The following is an 11,687-nucleotide window of genomic DNA, read 5'->3' on the forward strand; positions in this document are numbered from 1 at the left end:
ATGACGTACAAGAAATAATCTTTGTCTTTTGATTAATTGGACCACAGAACTCATCTGGGGAATGACAGCAGTCTGTCAACTCCGACTGCCACCAGCAAGGAGTTCTCCCAATAGAAATCTTAGCAGGCTAAAGGTTACCATGGGCAGGGTTTTTCAGCAGCCAGTTCTCATGAACTTTCTCGATAAGGCGCTAAGGTGAGGCTTGATTCATTTCCTAATCCCACCCCACCTCAACTTGTGAAAACGGAATATGACATCTCAAAATGCAGTTGTGACTCAATAACTGCCACTGGGCCTTGCTGTACAGTATTTGCTTACGGGTGTGTGCTAAGAGTATAGCAGGAATACACGATATGCACCGAAAGTCACAGGCAGTCAGCCAACATCAAGACCAGGCTTTTGATGGTTAAGTTCAATTTCAACAGTTTTGGTTTATTTAGTCTTATCACAGAATATTAACTGTTTTTTTTTTTTTTTTCCTTCTTTAAATCTGTTAACTACACATCTTCAACAGTTAACCTGTAATGTCAACAGGACACACAAATGTTATTGTATAAGAACCAGCAAATTCAAACACTGGAATAAATTAACCATATTGTAAAAACACTACAATTTAAAATATAAAATAATTCACGTGTGTTTGTTTTTTTAACTTCAAATTGAAAGCAGCAACTTTTAAAACAACCAACTGTAGGCTGAATAACTTGCTTCAATTTTGCATGTTATTGCGCAGGTCATGAAAACTGTCATTAGTAGACTGTGCTAGAACGGTCTTTCTGATGCAGTCTCATCACGGGTGCTGTGAAAGGTCAGGCATCCAGGTGTTTGTTGAGTCTGTGCACTTTCTCTTTTTTGTTCCTGTTGCCGTGTTTTTTTCAGGGCTTTCCTGCCATGCTTTCCATGCTGGCTCCGGGTGCCGCTGGCAGATTTCCCAGTTTGTAGCCCATGACTGACTGAACGCCCTTGGTCAGCGCACGGACATTCTCCTGCGAGAGACAATGCAGGGGGTTAGTATCCCTTTACATCTACAATTCAACAGCTGCAAACACTGCATAAGAGAAGAAGCAACACACACACACACACGTTTGCCGAGTATAGCCAGGAAACACTCTTATCATCACTGTCTGCTTTGCGTACCAGGATAAAGAGAACAGCATCATTTTCTAATTGTTAATTTGTGTTTAAAAAAAAACACAAACAAATAAACCCCACTAAAGTCTGTTTCTCCTTTCCTCCTGGGTAAGCAAACATGCTGCAAAAACCTGAATACCAAACAGTACAGGGCAAAAGAGTATCTATCCATGTTTTCATCTTTATTGTTATTTTGATATTCACTGCACGTACACCAGCTGAGAAAACCACTGCACAACCGGCTTTCTGTTGTCAGAGATAGACAACAGCCTTTCCAGAACACCGCATTGTGAGAATGTAAAAACTTGCCTGGTGGAAGAAGTTCTTATCCACAGTGTTCTCGATTCTCTTGACTTTCTGGGGCTTGCAAGTCCTCTCACCTTGCTCCTTTTCATTGTTCAATTTCTTGTCGTGCTGGGGCTGAAAATCACTGGCTTTTATGTGGGGTGGAGGCTGACAGTATAAAAGTTTCCCCTAATAATTGGGAAACAAACAAAAAAAAAACCCAGACTTATTATGTTTTGAACAGATAGATAGGTTTTCTATGCATGACTATGTACATTGTTTCATTAGGTGCTTGTTCCAGATCATCTTATCCCATTCTCTATCGAAAGCATATGTATAATATATAGTACCCACCGATACTGAATTGATATGAGAAACTTATTTGCACCAGATAGTTTGTATCAAATGGCTTGTACTAAATATAGCCATACCTGGGATGGAAATAACACTGCTATGGCATAGCAGTTTCACCTATTCCAGATTTTATCACCAGCTTGATCAGCCCTAGAATATAACCAGGAATGAATCACGCCACTATGCAATGTAAGTCTTATTTCCATCCCTGCCTGTGTGTAATTTATGTATATTACTCTGTATATTTAAAATAAAAAAGGTAGGTTGGATTTTGGCGTGTATTGAGCAACAACCGGTACGATGTTCTACAAAATACTGAAACAGACTAAAGTAACTCACGTTAACATAATCCTTCAGGATGTAACGTGCCGATCTGGGCTGGTCAGGCTGCCCGTGAGCAGTCATGAACCCCCCCATATCTAAAAGAAACAACCAATATGAAACAAAGTGTAAATGCTGTGGATAGATGCCAGAGAAAGAGAGCTCTATCTCAATACAGTTGATTTGATCCTACAAATATTCAAATCATTTGGGTCACATAGGGGCTACTCTGGTGGCTCAATACACACAAAGGAGGTTAGATTCCAGCCTGGCTCTTGAATGAGCAGTACACTAGCCGAGTGGATTAACTCTGCTTGAGGCTCGTCTTGTCCATCATTGTGTGGAAAACCTCCTTATAGTTTTAAAGAGCCGGACTTTGTTTTGTGATCTTGCCGGGTCAATCACAAGGCAAGGTGTACCTTCTAAGAAGTACAGCTTTAAATGAGAAGCCACTCCTTGCCTCGGCCAGCAATAAGAAGGGATTGAAGCTTCTCACATCTATAAAAGGGTGTGCGGCTTGGATCCTCATCTTCTCGTGGTCTATTGATGTTAATCCCGTAGGTGGCCTCTAGCACGTGTCGTGGAATATGCTGACACACGTGGTACAGTTAAGGTACTTCGGAAGAAAAAGTTAATGTTGTCAAAATAATTCGATCGATTAAGGCCAACAAGTAATGCAATTACAACATTGACAACAACACCACAGCAGGCTGCTGTTAAAACTCTTCCCCGTGTTTTGAATCCATTTAAAAAAATACATCAAGGATCCAAACACAGCTGCAATAACACTATTAAACCTAAACAGAGTATTTGTATTGCATACACAACAGACAAACAGTTAAAGGCCAGCAGTATTTAAATAGACCCCTTTATTAAACATAAGTGTCTGGCATACCTGTGTTCACAAAAGATTGGAAAACCAGAAGTAACAACCATCTCTGGAAATTGTACTGTACTGTACTGTAAATGGTCAATTCAAAACAACAACTTTGGAAAGGATATCAAAGAAATGGGAGGCACGTGGTCCCTCATCTGGTCTATAGGCAGGATTCCGCAGCAGATCATCTCAGCTTTCGTGGATACAAAGGAGGGCATCACCAGGCCAGGGCAATCGCACAGACACAGACCAGGCTCCACGTACAGGGTCTAAACACAAAACACACAATCCAAGCCGTTCTGCTACCCGCTCGTGCGGCTTTTTCTGTTGACTGTGGCTGGCATCCTGGCTGCAGGGCAAACAGGAACCTAATGTGTATTCCCTGTATTGAGAAGCCCCTAAACTGGAAGGCACAGCTTTGGTTAATGAGGAGCAAATACTGTGATTTGCAGACTCTTTAGCTCCTGACAACTGCTTCTTTAGGGGTTGCTAGCTAGCCCCAAGATGCCTGCAATGAGCTCCCATTTGATATATATTAAAATCTATATTAAATCTGTGGATTCCCAAGAGTCCAGTACAAATTACTTCATGGGAAGAGAATACACAAGCTGCACAAACTTGTGATTATTCAAAATATTTCACTCCCTTTGTACACCTGCTAGAGGCATCACAGTATTTATTTTTTTTTGTTAAATCAAAACATGCATAATATGCAATATTAAATAAAGTTCACACAGCTGATGCTGCAATGGGCTGCTTCTGCAAAAAGATAACCTACATCATAGAAAGCAGAAGTAACTCTATCTGCAAGCACAGTGTATAAACCATTAAAAGGGTTTCACAGTAAAACGATATTACCTGAAAGTGCTTTGTGTGCCTTGGAGTTGCAGACACTGAAACCTTCTTGTTCCTCAGAATAGTGTTGACTGTGGAACTCTTGCCTACATTAGGATACCCCACCTTTACAAAATAACAGAATAAAAAAATTAAAAATCAGGTCACATTATGTTTTAGATGGTTGTCCAGCAGTAGGTACATGGGAATACACTGCTAATGTTTCCACTACTTGTTTATACACACTTAATATGATTTCTTCATATGCCAGTAGGCCATAAAGTCAGAGCTGGAGGAAAGCTCTGATTTAATGGTGTTGGGCCACCACTGACAGCCAGGGGAGCACTAATTCAAACACAAGACTGCAAGCCCTGTATATTTTATCATTTCAGTAAACACTCACCAAGCCCACAGTAATCCGGCCCTCTTTGACTCTGGTCCCTGTGTGTACTGCTTTAAAGATCTCCAGTAACTCTTCTTTCTGTAGCAGGCGGCTGGAGTTCCTCAGTGCTTTCTTACAGGGCCTGGCAGCGCTGCAGGCCTCCTCCGCGCTCTCTTTGGTGTCAGAGTCCTCAGAGTCCTGGTCTTCAGAGCAGGTTTGCCAGTCCCCTTCCTCCACACAGTCCTCAAAGGGTTCACTGTCCTCGTCCTCCTCAGGGGCTGCTGGGCTGTGCTCCAGACCTGCCGCCACACTCCCTGACTGCTCAGCCTTCTCGAGCCGCGCTTGGCTCTTCCTGCTTTGAGTTTGATTTTCTGAATCCCTGTCTTCGTCTTCTTCCCCCTCATGATCACTTTGTTCTTCTGTGATCCCTTCAAGCTCCTCTCCCTGAACAGAAGAGTGCATTAAAATCCTCAAAATTATTTCTTATTTACGTTCAGCTGCTAAAAAAAAAAAAAAAAAGATCCTCACTAGTGCAGAGTCTATTCAAGCTCCTAGTCTAGCCAAATCGAAGCACAACTTTGGTAGGAGGTGGCTCTAATAGCTGCATGCATGTGTGTGTTCATGAATGCATGTTAAACAAATAGTCCTTAGTGGGTTGTTTCATTTAAACAGTAATGCAGCATACCTTTTCTTCAGCATCCAGCCTCATGCCCTCAGCCAACGCTGACCAGAAGACAGCACGGACTCCCTCCTTCTCGAAGTGCCTCGCCCACACCCGCCTCTGCTCCCGGGTCAGCAGGTCGGCTTTGTTAACCAGCAGCATGTTCTCCTTTTCTTGAGACACCTCTTTGATGTAACATTCCTGGAAGGAGCAAAGGATCACAATTCAATACAGTGATACCCTAGGTACTCTAAAGCCTAAAGCGTTATCATCAAAAGCCATGATGAAGGCACTAGCCGAAACTTTTGTTTCTTCCTTAAGCAGCCTTTGCCATTCTATACAGAGGTGCCTTGTATTACTGTGAACAATCTCAAATCAGGATGGTCAACTTACCAAATCAATACTTCTGAACAGCAGGGGGTTTTGGGCATCGAGAATTTGAACTACTACGTCGCTGTAAAACAATAAGAAAATTAGCTCAAAATTCTATGGAATAAGCATATATTGTGATATTCACTGGGGCATTTTTTTCTTGCTATAACACCAGGGATGGAAATAAGAGCCCTGTTGCACAGCAGTTTCACGCATTCCTGCCCTATCACTATTAGATAGTGGAGAAGAACGCGAGGAGAAAAACTTTCTTGTGCCATCCTCACCTTCTCTCAATTACTCTCCAGAGCTGCCTCCAGAAATCCAGATTCCTTTCAAAAGGGGTTAGAATCAGTGTCTGCTGCTCCTCCAGTCTAATCAAACAAAGAACACACATCAGGTAACATGGTCTACGGCTACAGTGCTTAATTACATTCAAGCATTCAGGGTCGAACTGCCTGGATCTTCACTTGTTTTTTTAATCCACGGCATGCAAACATTTCATACAACAGGTAAAATGTTCCGCCCTGGTGCCTTTGTTCAGGTACGGGAATAAGACTCCCACTGCATAGTAGTTTGATCCATACCTGGTTGAATGGGCAAAACTGCTATGCCATAGGAGTCGTATTTCCATGCCTGTTGCTGTAGGCTATATGGTCTGATTGCACAGCAGCTAGACCTTTGGACTGATCAAGTACCAGGAAGCAGCAGTCGTTTTTTTAGCTACAGTGCAGTCTTTGAAATATACATATTCCAAACTGAAGCACAAGAGTACCTGTTTTTCACCTATTCTCAGGCTCTGGTCGTAAACAGTATAGGTACTCACAGTACAAGCTGTCACCTCCAAAACAGAAAGCTGTCTCTCTCTGCGTGCTGGAGCACCTCAGCACTTGTATTCTCATCCCAATGCGGTCTGAAGAGAAGGAAGAAAGAAAGATAGAACAACATTATTACAGTTGCTTTTCCCCCATTGCCTTTAAGAAAAGCAAACCCCAGGAGGCACAATCTGACACAACCTATCCCCACTTGTTATCAGGACTGAGATCAATTCCTTTTTTTAAATTCCAATTCCTGCTAAGCGATTCCTTTGAAAGAACTGGGAGTTGATTTAAAAGGGATTGGGGATTGGGGATTGAGAATTGGTTTTAAAAAGGAACTGGAATGGATTAAAAGGAACTGCTACCACCACTGCTTGTCTGTCACGTATTACCTGCGAGGTATTCTGAGAAAGTGCTTGTTCTCCTCATGAAGCTGCTTGATTCTTTGGCTCTCCTCTGCTGTCAGCAGGCCACTTCTCGCCTCCGCAGGAACAAATCTGATATTGAGCTTCTCTGAATACAAAAGCGGGACTAAGTGAGTTTCCCACCGCAATTCACTTTACACAAACAGTAAACCCTCATAATTGCCTATTGTAAGTATTTGCAGAATGTGAATATAAATATGTTATTATTATTGGATAATGTGCAAAAGCAGTTTTGAAAGGTCTTTAGGAATCTCAGAGTCAATAATAACAATCTGGAGAAGATTCAAGGCAGTTGCAGTTTTCACCTTTTAGATTTCACATTCTCCTCCCCCAAACAAGCAGCTCTTTAGATGTGTTTCTCACTGCTTCTCTAGAACCTGACCCTAGACTGCTCGCATAAACATCCACAATGTTTCTTACCAGCAACAAACTCGGTTCCTGCAAGTTCAGCTGTGGCCATGAATTCATCCAGAGAACTCTGTTCCGTTACAGACTGCAGGTCAAGCCGACCCCAGTCATACCCGTCGTTCAGCTCACAAGTGTGGAGCTGTGAGGAGAAACACAGGGGTGCTGTACTGTTAATACTTTTTTTTTTTTTTTAATGCATACGTCTTACCAATTATTAAACTGAAGGGGCACTTATTGTTTATTTGTGTTTGTAAAACGTAAGACCGCTTTGTGAATAAATAAACAGGTGACTTTATTTGGAAACAAATATATGTTACGGGCTGTTTGTTATCAACGGCACTGTCACACTATGCGAGCTGACGCATCCGCTGCCTTGTTGAATTCACAGAGGAGCCTTATTTGATCAGCTTCACAGCATCTACACCTTGCTGCTTCGACGCGCCACTGACAGCCACTTGTTTTAACACAGTACAGATAGTACACAGTACAAAAATAATAAATAAATATATTATGAAACCACCTACCCACGACCCCGTTTTCTTGTGGCTCCGAACTGCAAGCTGCCTCTCTTTGATCAAGGCCCTGCCTAAGCCCGTACTTCCACCGGCGCCGCTTTTCTTCTTTCCCATTTTCATTTACTTTATTTTAAAATTCAATACCGGTCCCATAACCGCAGAAACTTTAACAATGAAAGCCACAACAGTAAAGCATGCGAGTGCTGTTGTTGACACCAACAGGAAGGAAGAACAAGTTAGAGCCACGAATTTAACCAGTATATCTGGACCAAAGGTAAACACGAATTTAAGCTACCTGGTTATATATATATATAATATATATATATATATACAGAATTAGCTTATAGAATATAGAGTATATATATTCGAATATATATATTACAAATAAATCGAAATGTGCACCACAAATAAACGTGCAGTTAGAAACACTATTATAGTACGTTGTTTATTATAGCTACGTGGAACACAATAAAAAACACATTACAATTATAATTTAATTGGAGATTCCATATAAACTGCCTGCCTCCTCTTGTGTGAGTAAATGGCTGCGTTCACGTACGCATATCTTCATAATGCTGCGCAGATTCTATTGAAAACTAGTCCGAACGCATTCAGAAAACACGTCACCAGGCACGCATTTCCCGAGCGCAGACTGCGCAATTCGCGCATCTCCTGACTGGTACTGCGCTGGAGCAGACACGGCTTCAAACAACAGAGGAGCGGTAGAGCAAACCCGATCCTCACTCTACGTGCTACTGCCACCTAGGCAGGAGATGTGAATAACACAGAAAAAGAGCTTGTATAAGTTACCACTATTATATAACTGTATAACTTGAACCCCGGTCCTGGAGTACCCAGTGTACTCTGTGCCACTTTTGGTTTTTCCCGAGCTGATCTCAATTACTTCATTCAGCCCTTAACTAATTAGCTTCCTAATCAGAGCCTTGAAATCATTTTAAACAGTTGAGGTTTCAAGTTAACTATAACATTATATAAAGAACTTGAATCCCCAACATTTTATAAGGTGAAATATTCAAAAAAGTCAAATTAATCAAATTATTAGTTAACTTAAGGGTTCAATTAAGCAACTGAGAGCTCGGCTGGAACAAAAACCAGCAAGGAACAGAAAACCACTGATATAACTTATATTGTCATTAAACAGCCTTTGGGGAACTAGAAACGCCTGATACCATTTGATAGTTGTGATGTAAATGTTATGTAATGAACGCAGAAATGTAAAGTTATGATTTTCTAAAGAGAGTATGTTAGAATATTCTAGAGTTTATAACATGCTCTTGTCCCTTGGGAAGTGGTGTTCCTGTTGTGAATTCACTTAGTGCAATACAACACTTCTGCAATACACACCATAACTAATCCGACTTCCATGTTTGTTCTCTGTTTCGCAGCTAACCTCCTAATCGTGTTTACGCTCCGGCTACACAAACCGTAACGTCAGACACAGACTCCTGTCTGCAATCTAGTCGTCAAAAAAGTATCATGAACGCAGCTATAGTATACACCGTGTTCTGTATTTGGAGTACCGTCGAGCAGCGGTAGTGAAGGAAATTAGTTCCTACCGAAAAGTTAAAAAAAAAAATTAAAAAATGTATTGGGTCATATTTTAAGTAAACAACTTTTCATTGCCATAGTTAATTTCAATATCAGAAGTCATTTCAAACGTACTACTGTTTTGCTTGCTAACGAGTTCACAGTCTATCAAATAATCCCCCAGTCTGAATATTTAAAATGCTCTACCCTAATACAATAGGCCTACTAGTGACAGCTGATAGCTCACAAATGGTTAAAAAGGCACAGGTTATTTACGTGTTTAATGTGTAAAATATCAGAAGTGACATACATAAATATCTGTATACAATATCCTAAGCAATTTATATATATATATATATATATATATATATATATATATATATATATATATATAGTACTGTGCAAAAGTTTTAGGCAGGTGTGAAAAAATGCTGTAAAGTAAGAATGCTTTCAAAAATAGACATGTTAATAGATTATAATTATCAATTAACAAAGTGCAAAGTGAGTGAACAGAAGAAAAATCTACATCAAATCAATATTTGGTGTGACCACCCTTTGCCTTCAAAACAGCATCAATTCTTCTAGGTACACTTGCACACAGTTTTTGAAGGAACTCGGCAGGTAGGTTGGCCCAAACATCCTGGAGAACTAACCACAGTTCATCTGTGGATTTAGGCAGCCTCAGTTGCTTGTTGCTCTTCATGTAATCCCAGACAGACTCGATGATGTTGAGATCAGGACTCTGTGGGGACCATATCATCACTTCCAGGACTCCTTGTTCTTCTTTACGCTGAAGATAGTTCTTAATGACTTTCGCTGTGTGTTTGGGGTCGTTGTCATGCTGCAGAATAAATTTGGGGCCAATCAAATGCCTCCCTGATGGTACTGCATGATGGATAAGTATCTGCCTGTACTTCTCAGCATTTAGGAGACCATTAATTCTGACCAAATCCCCAACTCCATTTGCAGAAATGCAGCCCCAAACTTGCAAGGAACCTCCACCATGCTTCACTGTTGCCTGCAGACACTCATTCGTGTACCGCTCTCCAGCCCTTCGGCAAACAAACTGCCTTCTGCTACAGCCAAATATTTCAAATTTTGACTCATCAGTCCAGAGCACCTGCTGCCATTTTTCTGCAACCCAGTTCCTGTGTTTTTGTGCATAGTTGAGTCGCTTGGCCTTGTTTCCATGTCGGAGGTATGGCTTTTTGGCCGCAAGTCTTCCATGAAGGCCACTTCTGACCAGACTTCTTCGGACAGTAGATGTACCAGGGTGTACCAGGGTCCCACTGTTTTCTGCCAATTCTGAGCTGATGGCATTGCTGGACATCTTCCGATTGCGAAGGGAAGTAAGCATGATGTGTTTTTCATCTGCTGCAGTAAGTTTCCTTGGCTGAACGTTCCTCAACGTTGCCTGTTTTGTCTTCAAAAGAGCTTGGACATCGCATCTGGAAACCCCTGTCTGCCTTGAAATTTCTGCTTGGGAGAGACCTTGCTGATGCAGTATAACTACCTTGTGTCATGTTGCTGTGCTCAGTCTTACCATGGTGTATGGCTTTTGACAGTAAACTGTCTTCAGCAACCTCCCCTTGTTAGCGTAGTTTGGCTGTTCCTCACCCAGTTTTATTCCTCCTACACAACTGTTTCTGTTTCAGTTAATGATTGTGTTTAATCTACATATTGAATTGATGATCATTAGCACCTGTTTGGTATAATTGTTTATCATACACCTGACTATATGCCTACAAAATCCCTGACTTTGTACAAGTGTACCTAGAAGAATTGATGCTGTTTTGAAGGCAAAGGGTGGTCACACCAAATATGGATTTGATGTAGATTTTTCTTCTGTTCACTCACTTTGCATTTAGTTAATTGATAAATATAATCTATTAACATGTCTATTTTTTAAAGCATTCTTACTTTACAGCATTTTTTCACACCTGCCTAAAACTTTTGCACAGTACTGTATATATAATAATCTTTATAAAAACCGACAAACCGCTCTTCAACCCTAAAGCTCTATATTTTGCCCTGGGATTACGGAAGGTTGCGCTAATAATACACACAGACACAACTTCACACTTTAACCATTCCTTGAACAAACTCTTAATGCAAATTAATAATGAAGACGGTAACAACTTGAACAAAAGAAACAATACAAAATTATTTTGTGTCTCGCCCTTTTGGGTGGCAATGGTGCAAGTAAGAGATTGTTTGTTTTTGTTTTAACCCTATTATGCTGTGGGCAGACTGCCAGCACAGGTCTATTGTCTTACCTTCCTGTGTTGTGTTTTGCATGCAGCAGACACCTCTGTTCAGCACATCTTTCAGCTATTCCAGCGAACTCAGTGAGCAGCATTTGTTAATTCATAGGGTGATGCAAAACTTTTGGCCATAGCTGTACAAATAGACCAACAGCACTCTGTACTGGGCGAGCTAAGGAAACAGCTGCCCCAGTTTTGCAGGATTCCGACACACAGATATGGAATGATACATAATAACTCACTGAAACGCCTCAGTCTATAACCCAAGGATCTAGTTCTATTACAGTACACGCAGCCCTGTAATTGGTGTTTTCCAACAGGAACATCATGGAAATGCTCAAATCAGCAGTTAAATAGTCTGTGAAGCCAACTCAGGGAAGCCCATCATCAGTGTTTACTGCGCCCTGTCTGGCTGTGTATCGATAAGCGTGTCTAGCAGCACTCTCTCCCCAGGCAGCTATTGATAAGTGAGTCTAACAGCACTCCCCCAGACAG

General features: G+C 41.2%; 1 pseudogene; it reads right to left on the reverse strand.

The window, feature by feature from the left end:
* Positions 1–430: 430 nt before the first annotated feature.
* LOC121323662 lies at positions 431–7,605 on the reverse strand (annotated as a pseudogene).
* Between the last annotated feature and the right edge of the window lie 4,082 nt (positions 7,606–11,687).

The sequence above is a fragment of the Polyodon spathula genome, chromosome 11 (assembly GCF_017654505.1).
Source record: "Polyodon spathula isolate WHYD16114869_AA chromosome 11, ASM1765450v1, whole genome shotgun sequence".
NCBI classification, from domain to species: domain Eukaryota; kingdom Metazoa; phylum Chordata; class Actinopteri; order Acipenseriformes; family Polyodontidae; genus Polyodon; species Polyodon spathula.